General features: G+C 36.2%; 1 long non-coding RNA gene across 1 annotated transcript; it reads right to left on the bottom strand.

Moving 5' to 3' along the window:
• Positions 1-11,053: 11,053 nt before the first annotated feature.
• On the bottom strand, positions 11,054-11,297 carry LOC139431704 (uncharacterized). Its single transcript, XR_011641777.1, has 2 exons — positions 11,235-11,297; positions 11,054-11,174 (listed from the first exon to the last, which is right to left on the bottom strand). It is a non-coding gene; the product is annotated as an uncharacterized lncRNA (long non-coding RNA).
• Positions 11,298-13,205: the final 1,908 nt, after the last annotated feature.

Raw genomic sequence — 13,205 nt, 5'->3', positions numbered from 1 at the left:
TGACATTGTCGTTATGGTCAAAGGAACCTGTTAATCGAAGATATCCAAAGTCCTCCAGGTGACCCTAGATAACATTTGCGCTTAGTGTAAGGGAGACAATTTCTCAATAAACCCGCAATAGACAATCGTTATGCCCTTCACCAGGAGACAAAAGTTGGATGAACTAATCCGCCCAACTATCCAAGGTGGAGAAATTCCTTTCTCAAAGGAAGTCAAATATCTAGGAGTAATCCTAGACAAAACCTTCTCATGGAATGGACATTTGCAGGAAGTTTTACACAAAGCTACACTATCCTTGTGGACTTGTCGTAGTCTTTTTGGAAAAAATTGGGATCTTACCCCTGAAGGACTGTACTCGCTCTATGTGACTGTGTCTATGATCAAATACGGAGCAGCAGCCTGGTATAGGAAAGTCTGACAGACGTCAGCTATCAGTAAACTTTCACGAATTCAACGAGTAGCTGGATCGGCAATCTCTGCCGCGATAAGCACAACACCAACTCTAGCATTGGATGTTCTGCTTGACCTACCTCCTTTGCATTTGCATATAGAGAAAGTGGCTAGAACTACCATTTACAGATTTAAGCAATATAAAAACTGTTCCGACATATCCTGCCAATGGCTTGCGGAAGACATTATAAGCACTGATATTGTGTGCTGTCATTTGACGGGATCACTATCAGAGATTAAAAGGGCCCATACACCTGCGAACAAATTGCACAACAGAGGCTGTTGTGCAAAAATTGTATGGTGTATGGTGTTGTTCAACGTGATGCGCAACAAGTTGTAGAAATTCAAAATTGTTTGAAATTAATTGCGCAACGGATGACGTTGTGCAACTATTGCATCATGTATGGGTCCTGGCTCGAGAGGTTGTACAGTTAAGGGCAGGTTTGGACAAGTTCCGCATACGCCACACACTAGTAGTACTGATAATTTTAAAATGGCGAACTTTATAAACAACAAAGACTTTTGGAGCGAATTTATTAATCTATATCGCCAGTTGCCAGAAGTGTGGAAAGTGAAGAGTGATGTGTACAAAAATAGAAACAAGAAGAACGTCGCGTATGAAAAACTAACCGAAAAATTAAAGGAAAGCGCCGATAGAGAGATGGTGCGAAAGAAAATAAATGTTTTGCGTACTGCGTATCGGAGGGAATTGAAAAAAGTAGTGGCGAGCTATAGATCTGGCACAGGCACCGAAAATCTTTATGAACCAAGTTTATGGTATTTTAAAGAATTAGATTTCCTCAGAGACCAAGAAAGTCAATTACCAGGGACTTCTACCACGGACGAGCCCCAAGAGACTGAAAATGAAGGCAGGGTAAGTAATCAAATCAGTTATTATTTAAATGCTGTTATTATTTTGAAATAATTTATTTAAAAAGTAATATATTTTTAAGCACAACTGTGAAAAACAGATAATTTATAGTTAAGATATAATGTTGTCCTACCACGGAACAGCTCCAACAGTATTAAAGTAATTACAAAACTGTGCTCTTACTTCTTTTGCTGTTGTTGAAGTGAAGTTTGCCTTGAAGTGGTTGTAGTGTTTGTAACGTAGGATCTGCTCTCCAATCAGCATTTGTAAACTCTCCGGTATTTATATTTTCAAAATCTATGCCGCCTTGGAAGTAACACTCTACATTTTTATGTCGTAAAAAGTTGTGCAAATAGCAACATGCTAATGTTATAGTAACAGCTTTTTCTGGACATAGATTAATTTGACTTAACAGAATTCTAAATCGAGAAGCTAGTATCCCAAATGCATTTTCAATAATCCGACGGCTGCGTGACACCCTGTAGTTATAAATTTTTTCTTCCTTGGTGAGGTTTCTCTTGCTGAATGGTTTCATTAAATTCTCCAGAAGTGGGAAAGCGTCATCCCCTACGAAAACATAAGGCACTTTGGTATTAGTTAAAGGCAAATTTTCCGGTTCAGGAAGGCCCAAGTTCTTTTCTACAAGTTTTTTATAGAAGAAGGTATTTGAAAACACCCCTGCATCAGAAACACGTCCATTAGCGCCCACATCAACCGTCAAGAATTCATAGTTTGCATTTACAATTCCCATTAAAACAATACTAAATGAATGCTTATAGTTGAAGTAATAGGAGCCTGTTCCGGGGGGTTTAAATATGTGTATATGTTTACCGTCTATTGCCTCTAAGCAAAGAGGAAAATTCCACTTCGTTTCAAAATCTTTACTTACAGCTCTCCACTCATTTTCACTTTGTGGTAGCTGACAGAAACATATCGTTGGTTTCATTTATAGAATTGCATCTTGAATCATGCACAATTGAAGAGCCCACTGCAAAAAAGACGAAAGATTTCTTGAAATTCCGCCTTTTTGCAGTGGACTCTTCAATTATTATTTATAGAATTGTTTAATAAAGAAAAGTAGGAATATTATAAACCCATTTTGGCCTTTTATAGGATTCTTCTCGGGACGATGGTAACCCAGAAGCAAAAGCAGCAGAAGAGGAAAATCCAGATACTTCTCAAGAAATAGAAATGCCGGAAGCTGCCACAGGACGTAGAGCTCCAAAACGAAAAGGGACAACCGAGGAATCTCAGACCCGAAATGAATTATTAAGAATGGCTTGCCAACATCTGCGTGCTTCCAACAATGAGGTAGACATTCTAGCGAAAAGTTGGGCACTGGAGCTAGTGAAAATGTCGCCCGAGCAGCAAATTCACGCGAAAAAGGCCATTAGCGACATCTTATATGAAGGGCGTTTTGGAACCCTTCACAGAAATTCTGTAACAATAAATGGGCCAAACTCACGTCTACTTTCATACGGATATTCACCTCATACAAGTAATAGTAGTCTATCTCAATCATACCCTCCATCTCCAGTACAAATCACCACTCTAGAGAACAGACCACAACATTCATCCCAATACGTGTACCCATCACATTCAAATAATACAAAAACTCATTACTCCCCAGCTCCGGTACAGATAGGCAGACCAGAAGACCCATATCCAGACCCAGATTTTATTTAAATATATTGTAGTAGGAGAAAGTTGCCCAACAGTCAAATAACTTCAGTTTTTCAGGTTTTATATTACTTTGTTTATTTTTAGTTCATATTATTTGTATTGTTATTTTAATGAACGTTAATAAAGTAATAATTAGTTACCTTTATATATTTCTTCAAAACCTTTATGATTGCGTCACAGATCTCTATAATAATCTTTCCAAGTGTTTGAGCAGCTATTGCTGTTTCGAACTTTAAACCCTCGTAAGCCCAGAAGTAAGGTATCGTAAAGTTGCAAATAACCTTTGCTTGGGTGATATTGCTTCTCTCATTATAGTATGTTGTTTTTCTATAAGTGGTGTTATCATTACCAATAATTCGCCAAAAGTAGTGGGGTCCATTCGTAAATAATTTTTGTAATCTAGTGGTGAACTCCATTGAAGTTCCTTGAGGAGATTTGCGTGGCTAAAAAGGGATCTTTTCTTCAACCACTCTTTCATCCATACTCTCCTCTTCCTCCTTTTTTTTTAATACCAACATCCTCGGAGGTTATAGCAATTATTATAGCTAAACAGGCCGCTTCGTCAGATGGCATGTTTCCGTATGAACGCAACACATACAACTGAGGTTTGCATAAAACAGCGCACAGTGTATGGCTAACCATGTTTGTACAACACTTTGTTGCGCAACATCAGGTTGCCCAATATGTATGCAGGTGTATGGGGCCTATAATGATCGATACCAGATTGTATCACCTGAACGGCAGTACTGGATCGAAAACGAAAATTCTTGGTTCAGGCAGATATTTGCAATCGTTTTAAAGATGAAAATTATAATAAATGTAGTTTCTATACTTTATTATTGGTTTATTAAAAATAAAATTCAACTTAATATGTTTCGAATTAGAATGTAAATCCATGTTGCAAGTGGTTTATATAAAGAATATAACGAAAAAACTTCTAAACTTGCTTTATTTAATTTAATGTGCAGTTAGACCGGTTTCGGGGCTAGCCCCATCATCAGTGACAATGTCAGTGGCAGACTAAAATTGTAGAACGAAGATCATCAAAAGAACAGGGGGAGCAGTAAAAGCTTGTATAAGGCTGAAGGCTTTATAAAGCGGTGATAAAACTGTATAACAAAATGGCGATAGTAAAAACGCACGTTTTTAAAAAAACTTGCTAAAGAAAAACAAAAATACACGTTGATACATTTCGAAACGTGAAGAGACTGTCTCTTCATTGGTCTCGGATTGGTAGAAGAAGTGAAATTGAGTGACCAACACTATCTCCTGATCTAACACCACTCAATTTTTTCTATTTGGGGTTTCTGAAAAGTAGAGTGTATGCAACAAAACCAGAATCACTAAATGATTTGGAAAATAGCATACTTGAAGAAACCACCAATATCACTAGGGATATACTCCTGATGGTTCAAAATTCCATTGAGTGTTTGGGTCATTGCCAGACCGACGAAGGTCGACAGTTTGGTAGTCAACCTATCATAATTCTTGAAAGAATTAAGATATCGTTTTGGTTTTGGTTTCTGGGGTTGTGTTTCTTTTTTCATTACCTTTAAAATAATGTAAAACTCGACAGGGGTTGCTATTTAAAAATGTAGGAGTGGCCACCCCCTAAAAAAACTCCACATTGCATGGAAGTTCTAAACTATCTAAGACTGTAGTTTTTATTACTCTTTAGTGACCCCCACATTTTCAAATTTTTTTCTTCACTCGTTCAAAATTTATAGCTCCGCCCCGGGAGTTTTGGGAAGCCCTGTATAATATAAAAGTACGTTGACAGACGTTACAAGTAAAATTTATGAAATAAAATGGGTGAACTTACAAGAAATATTCAACTTATTGTTCAAAAACCAGAAACGAAAATATCCCATACGCATGTTCTCTTGTAAGAGAAAAGTATTATACAGAGTGTTTTTAGAAAACAAACTCTTATGAAAAAGCGAGACAATAGCATCAAAATATAAAAAATAATTTGTTATAAAAATTAAGTAAGTTTTGGAAAATTAAATCGTTATATATTCTGACAAACAAATACAAAGGACAACCAGACCTCGGAAAAATTAAATTGCGAACCTCAATAAAATCTCTTTTGAAAAATTTGAAAAATGAAAATAAAATTGTTAAGTTTATTTTTACATTTAAAGTAATGTGAAATGGGGAAAGTGAAAGTAAAGTTGTGATTTTAAGTTAAACGTTAAAAAAGGAATTAGGTTGTAGGGTATAGAAGGGAAGTGGGTGTAGCCGCAAGGACCCCAAAATCTGCGACTAGTGTGTGCGGCTAAATACACAGTGTATTTAGCCTCTAGTGTTTCATTTAATAAATTGTAAGATCAATTAAATACTATTCGCCATTATCTTGTAGCGCTTCTGATGATAACTTATAGTCGAAACATGTTAAGCTGAATTTTATTTTTAATAAACTAGTAATAAAGTACAGAAACTACATTTATTATAATTTTCATATTTAAAACTAATTATAATATACGGGTAAATGGATTACACAATCAACATTGATCCAAAACGGCGGAAGGCGTCGAGGCACCAGTCGGCAGCCAGAAACTTCGGAATAAGCAAGCTTACAGCCTGAGTACGTACTGTACCTTATTTCAGGCGGAAGTATTTGCTATTGACATGGATGCTAAAATCTTTCTTGAGAGAGGGGTAAAGAACGTGACACGATTTTTCTCAGACTGACGTCAAGCCGCTCTCTAGGCGTTGCACGCCGTGAACACGGTGTCGGCTCTGGTTAATGACTGTAAAGGAACTTTAAACCGACTGAATTGTGATAACAGAGTTTCTCTGATCTGGGTTCCAGGTTACTCTGGGGTTGCTGACAATGATGCAGCAGATGAGCTCGAGAGGGCTGCGCTAAAGCGTTTGCGGTGCCAGAGCTAGCAGTTGCTATATCATTTGCGGTGGCCAAACATAGGATTGGACTGTGGGCTGAAGAGAGACTTCCCCTAATGTAGATCAGTTCTAAATAATAAAAATAGGAAAAAGTAAAAACTTTTTGTGAGAAATATTAAAAATACTTAATTTATTTCAAAAAGTAAACATGTTTCAAAACAAATGTTTCATCTTCTGTACTTGAAATAATTACAAAATGATGGAAAAATTTAAAATTGCAAGATAAATAAGTATTTTAAGTATTTTATTATTTAATTTTTGAGAAATATGGAGAAGTTCATCCCTTTTCTATTAGATCAGTTCTCCTGGAATGAGACACGCTAAGTTGTTTATTAACATCGCCACCGTCAAACCCGAGAATATTTTAGGACTTGCTCGTACCAGCATTAAAGTTCTAATGGGGGTCATTACTGGTCATCACAGCCGATTAAAGATTCACCTCAACTTGTTGGGCCTAGTCGACGATGTTGAATGCAGACTATGTGCAGAGGACGAGGAGACGGTTGAGCGTGTTTTATGTCACTGCTTAACTTGATCTTTGTTTAGAACAATGCTTGTTTAGTTCTGATGTGAAACCCTGCATCTTATCTTCTTAACGCATTGACTACTTAGTAGCGACAGTCTTTGTTTGAATATTATAAACATTGATGGCGGCAGGTAACACTTAAAGTGACGTACCAACAGAAGTAGATACTATAAGAACGGAGACTTTCCCGGCCGGTGTTAAATGATCTAAAACAAGTAGTGTTTTCTGTTCAGCATTTCGAAATCTATATCTTAAAAGATATCTTTTCAAATTTGTTGCAAACAGATTGTATTTAACTGTAGCTTTCATCTAATATGTACCTAAATCGGTATAATAAATCAATGCTCCTGCTCTGTAAAATTAAAGGCTCCGTAATGTTTAAGAGATGGTAATCATTCGCGTACGTGATACAATGGGGTAGCGTAATTCAGTCGCACGGTTGAAACCGTTGGAGAAGATCCACAAATCACTTTTATGGCATGCTGTCAGAACCAACTGAAATTGCTGAAACTAATTGAAACGCAGTGTGCATTTGAATGCCGCGAAAAAACAGACGAAGCAAATGCGCCGGCAACGAATAACGTGATCCGCGGATTTCCATATTTTCACTATAATTATTTAGGATACCCTAATTGGGACCTTTGAACCGGGAGACTCGTGATCTAGTATCGCCGGCTGCGGCCATAAACCTATGCAAACTCAGTCCGGAGCGTGCGGAGCCGTTCGACCCGCATACATCATTTTGTCACCGACCGGTCACGATATTCTACTCTTGGAGTCTTGTCGCCATTTGCATTACACGGGACTGTTCCCCCAAACGTCGAAAACCGTAGACGAAACGGGCGAGTGTCGACCCCGGGATGATAACCAGTACCGCGACCGGCGGAAGAACGATTCTCTTCCTGCTGAATTTGGAACGTGCTCATGCTCGATGAAAGAATGGTACTGCACGAAAAACCAGTTTTACTGCCAGTTATAGGTATATTATGTACTTTCCTATTCGTGCTATATCAAATGGAAATTTTATTTCTTTTCCATTTCATAGTATAAATGTTGAAACTACTACAAAATTATAATTCTCAGTTTATAAACTAGCATTATAACGAACGGTCAAAGCCTGATGGAGTTCCTATACGCCACCTGAGAATGTGCATCGGTGCATATTTACGATGCATCTACTTGAAATAGCTCCAACTAATTATTGTTTGAGAATAAATGCTAATTAATGACCAGACTAAACCGCGAATTGCTCGCTAGACGAGTAGCACGGTTCGGTCGCAATGCGGGGATTACGCCGGGATAAGTGCTTTATAAGCAGTATAAATAAAGTTAATAGCGCCGGTGAGAGATGGGACAATGCGCTATGGGAATTGATTGCGATAAAGTTGGACGCAGCGGGGAGCGGACGTATAGTACTGCTTTTATGTGACGATGCCGAGAGTAAGTCTGATTTAGAGATTCGAATAAACCACCAACCAAGAATAAATTAATAAATAAAAACAAGAATTTCAGGTGGTTACTTTTTTTGTATCAAAGGCGTCCCCAACCAGTAGATTTACAAATAATTAATTAAAGAATACGCTTTCTTGTGAGTGATCAAACATAGTCATTTTAACATTTTAGTGTACATATCACATTTGTGAAATCCATACATGTCGTTATATTGTTTTTATAACATCAAAAAAGAAAAGTCGATTCTTAAATATTATGTAGAAAGCTAGGAAATCATCTCAATAATGTTAACATAAAATAGACAGTGTAGATAAGTTTTTTGCAACGTTATATCATCTTTTAAGGAAAACAATCTAGAAATACTTACAAATACCGTCAATTGTTGATCAAACTTATTATTATTCAGCATGCATGAAAGATGGATGGTATACTAAAATACTTATAAATCTTGAACATAACTAGTGGTTAAGTATAGTATATAAACTAAGTATGACTTATTGGATAAATTATCCACGCTAGAAACGCCAATAATTATGATAAACAATAACTGGTTCTTTGAAATTGAGCGGCAATAAGTTTGTAGTACACTCATAAATAACGTACTGGGTCATAGCACGTTGAAATTGTGAAAATTAAACTGAACAAATTATAAAATTTTTAAATATGCAGGAAATAATCTGTTTGGTTAGGGATTATTTACATGTAGACAGATTATGTGAAAAAGAATTATGCCGTTCACTTTTTTAAAAACAATCCCTCTAAGTGTGAATTGTGTTACTTTCACGACGGGTTAGCTTGAATATCTTTAGATTTCGAATTCAGAATCGGAGTGTTGATGAATATTTCGTCCTATTCAATTATAGGTTAAATGAAACGAAAGAATGTTATCATATTACCACAGTATGTTTCTTTACGCAAAATTTTGGTTAGATATACTACATATATTTGCTCTAACTCTACAATCTCCAGCCGCAATTTGCGGTTAAGTTTGATGTAATGCACGATTTTCTAACTAGTCCACATGATTGATTTTTCAGGTCATCTCAATCAAGGCTAATACAAATTTGAATTACTTGATATTAATGCGACAAAAATGTTATTTTCGTCTTGCATGATGTCTGTTGACTAAGAAAACAGCTTCGCAATAAGGATGATATAATAAGGTCCTTTTCCCCTTTTTTCCATTTTTGCATCGTACCACGAACACACTTCTACCTGCATGATGATAAACAACTGATTTCGAGTATAAAAAAAATCTGAACGCAACTACTGTCGCATAATTGACTTTCAATAGAGCCGCTGACACATTGCAACGTCGCGCGTTTGTAGCTGAGCGGCTATAACCGTTACGTTCGCGTGATTGACACTGCACCTTAAGAGGATACAAAATGGGAAATAGAGATGCCAAAATTCTATGACGATGCTGCTGGCGGAGAACGAGCATGATTTCCAAAGGTTACTGTATCCGTTTAATAAAACAGCAAACAAAATTCACATGATAATATCAGCGGCAAAAATAAAATCTATGACTACCTCCAAGACACCGATCAGATGTAACCTGATGATAATAAAATGATACTCCAAGAAATTAAATTTAAATACTTGCGCATCGAAATATCTGAATACAAGTTGTAACTGCATATCGATCGCACGACCAATATCATCAGGACGAAGGAACATTGGAAGACGTAGTTAATGTTGAACAACAATCTTCCAAGAGATTAAATAAGGGCTAAGATGTGAATAGAAAAAGACAATGTCTAAATACAGAATGAAAAAGAAGAAATATTAATTTTCAGTAATGGAGTGTGTAACAATAATCGTAAAGTAGTTGTCATTTAGCAAAAATGACACAGCGTTATGGTTTTTCAGACTATTCAGTATTTATTGTTTTTTATGTCTAAAATTGCATTGAAATATGAAAATACAAATAAATCGAGCGATTTGGATGAAATAATCAACACTTCCTTTCTAAAGTAAAATTAATTGTATTTAAGATGTATAACTTTTATTGTTCGTAATGTATTTGTTATCAAACTTTATACAGGTCATCCACGACGACTGTCTATTAGAACTATACAGGGTTCTGGCCAAAATAAAAATTTGAAAATTCAGATATAAATATTATCAATTACGTTGTCTTCGACTAAAATATTTTCAGATTTCTAGCACTTCCGGTTATACCGGAATTATTTAGTTATATAATTTATATATAATCTATAATAATTTATTTAGTTATATTTATTGCAAAATCCAAGGCGTACTATGTAATTTTTTAGGAGTAAAAATTTAAGAAATCAGGTTAGGGATTTTTATAAAATAAAATCTGAGTACACCACTGGATTAAGCGCGCTTTAAAATGGTTATGTACCAAATTTCATAAAAAATGATGGTTAAATTAAAAATAAAACTTTTTTTTTTAAGTTTAAATTCAAATTCTTAAGTTTAAATGTGATTTTTGTTATTAGCACGGTCCCATTTTTTTTCCACTTCCGACCGTTTCTGGGTCCCGGCGCTGTAATTGAAGAACATAATCAGTTTATGAGATTGAAGTAGTTATGCTCCAATACTTCAAATACGGCAATGACTTCAGACTTACTATAAAATTCTTCGCAGTTCGTCCATATAATCGCCACAATGACGGCAATTGTTTTCAACCTGGCGGAATTGTTTTTTGATCAACTAAGCTAACGGCCGCGCGTCACCGTGCAAACGTTTTCCATTTCTCTTCGTTTGTTTGTTAATTAGAACTGTTATCGAACTGAGGTACTTCTTGAAGGGTGCTTTGAACTCGTCTATTTCGCTTAAGTGTTGCTGTTGGAGAATTTTCTGGAATCCGGATGGATCAATTCTTTAGCAAATAGTTGCACGATGTCTATGCAAAATAAAGGCAAAATGCAGATCAAAATGCTAAACTGCATCTGAATTCATTTTAAAAGTAGTTCGTGTTAACACTTTCTTTCTAAGAAGGTCTGTTTTTCACTTCAAAAGTCATAGTAACAGTTTATTGCAGCTATGTTTGTATGTAAGAAGAAAGGCAACCGAAAAGTACATGTAACTAGTGATGGGACGGTATTTCAGGAACGGTATTTTGGAGCGGTATTTTTGAGGAGCGTACCGCTTCCACGCGATTTTAAAATACCCGTTACAGAACGTTACTGATATAAACTAAAGTAATTTATTGGGATACACGACCAACACGACAAAGGCTAGATAATTGAAAAGAGGCTTCCTTTTATCTTTACCGAGCTTTCGGAAATTTTATTTTTCCTTCTTCAGAGGTAACTACAATATTGAGAAAACAAAAGTTACAATAGTTAACAAACAAACAATTGAACAACTTACAAAAATGGATTGCATAAAGGAACTGAACCAAAGCTAAACATGAGGTCGCAAACTTTGAGCACTAGACATATCTTACAAAAACTATACTTCTAATAATTCACTAAAGATGAGTAATTAAAGATCAAAAGATACTAAAAATCATTACAAAGTTAATTTTGAAACCATTAAAATAAGTATTACTTACAATGAGAACACGTTAAAATTTTTCGTTAAAAGTTAAGACGCAATAAGTCACGTAAGTTTTTTATACCACAAAAACTGGAAAGAAACAGGGCTGGCCAACCGTCGTCACGGCAAAATACCAAATACACTAAAAGTAACCGCTAGGTGGCGTTGAGAGGGGGAATAAAATTGAAAATATGAAAAAGGAAACAAAAACCGAAAAAGAACTAGAAAACCAAAGAATCACCCTCAATCGATGTTTGATCCCTTCTACCCCAGTCCTTCATAACAAGGTAATTGTAAATAGAACTAAGGTTCTGGGTGTCAGTTCTGAAGTTTAAGGAATTAACCTCTTTATTGATGTAAAACATCTCTAAGAACAATCTCTTTGAATAAATTGATTCCTTATCAACAATCTGAGAATTCTCAAAATTAAAATGGTGACCACTGAGAACATGGTGATGAACCAACGCACTCTTGTTTTCATCTCTAGATTGACAATCACGTTTATGTTGTTTGATCCTAGCATCAAAATACTGACTGGTAGTGCCTATGTAGGTTTTTTCGCAATTATTGCAAGGAACCCTATAAATAACATTAGATTGTAAACGTTTAGGAACCAGATCCTTAGTCCTTGAAAAACAGGTGGATAAAGGCAAAGAATTGCATTTAGCAAACCTAACCGAGTCAAACCTCAGAACTGAAACAAGTTTATCAGTCAGCCTGGGGACGAAGGGAATCTTAACAAAGTGGGTCCGGGGGCTAGGGAGGCTAGATATGTCGTGTTGGTCGTCACCCTCAGAAGGTTGACTAATATTACGATGGTAAGTACCATTATGATAAAGAATTCTATTAACTAGACCTATCGGATACCCGTTGTTGACAAATATATCCCGGAGCTTTTTTAGGTTAGAGTCAAGAAAGCGGACATCAGAGATGGATCTGACACGGTTGACCATAGCAACCACAGTGTTCAGTTTCTGATTGAGAGGATGGTTTGAATGAAAGTTGATATATCTCCCCGAATATGTTGGCTTAGTATACCAATTTAAACTAATTTAAACTAACACTGTGGTTGCTATGGTCAACCGTGTCAGATCCATCTCTGATGTCCGCTTTCTTGACTCTAACCTAAAAAAGCTCCGGGATATATTTGTCAACAACGGGTATCCGATAGGTCTAGTTAATAGAATTCTTTATCATAATGGTACTTACCATCGTAATATTAGTCAACCTTCTGAGGGTGACGACCAACACGACATATCTAGCCTCCCTAGCCCCCGGACCCACTTTGTTAAGATTCCCTTCGTCCCCAGGCTGACTGATAAACTTGTTTCAGTTCTGAGGTTTGACTCGGTTAGGTTTGCTAAATGCAATTCTTTGCCTTTATCCACCTGTTTTTCAAGGACTAAGGATCTGGTTCCTAAACGTTTACAATCTAATGTTATTTATAGGGTTCCTTGCAATAATTGCGAAAAAACCTACATAGGCACTACCAGTCAGTATTTTGATGCTAGGATCAAACAACATAAACGTGATTGTCAATCTAGAGATGAAAACAAGAGTGCGTTGGTTCATCACCATGTTCTCAGTGGTCACCATTTTAATTTTGAGAATTCTCAGATTGTTGATAAGGAATCAATTTATTCAAAGAGATTGTTCTTAGAGATGTTTTACATCAATAAAGAGGTTAATTCCTTAAACTTCAGAACTGACACCCAGAACCTTAGTTCTATTTACAGTTACCTTGTTATGAAGGACTGGGGTAGAAGGGATCAAACATCGATTGAGGGTGATTCTTTGGTTTTC

This window comes from Onthophagus taurus, chromosome 1 (assembly GCF_036711975.1).
Source record: "Onthophagus taurus isolate NC chromosome 1, IU_Otau_3.0, whole genome shotgun sequence".
Lineage (NCBI taxonomy): Eukaryota > Metazoa > Arthropoda > Insecta > Coleoptera > Scarabaeidae > Onthophagus > Onthophagus taurus.
Note: the sequence above shows the minus strand (reverse complement) of the source record. Positions and strands in the feature narration are given on the sequence as shown.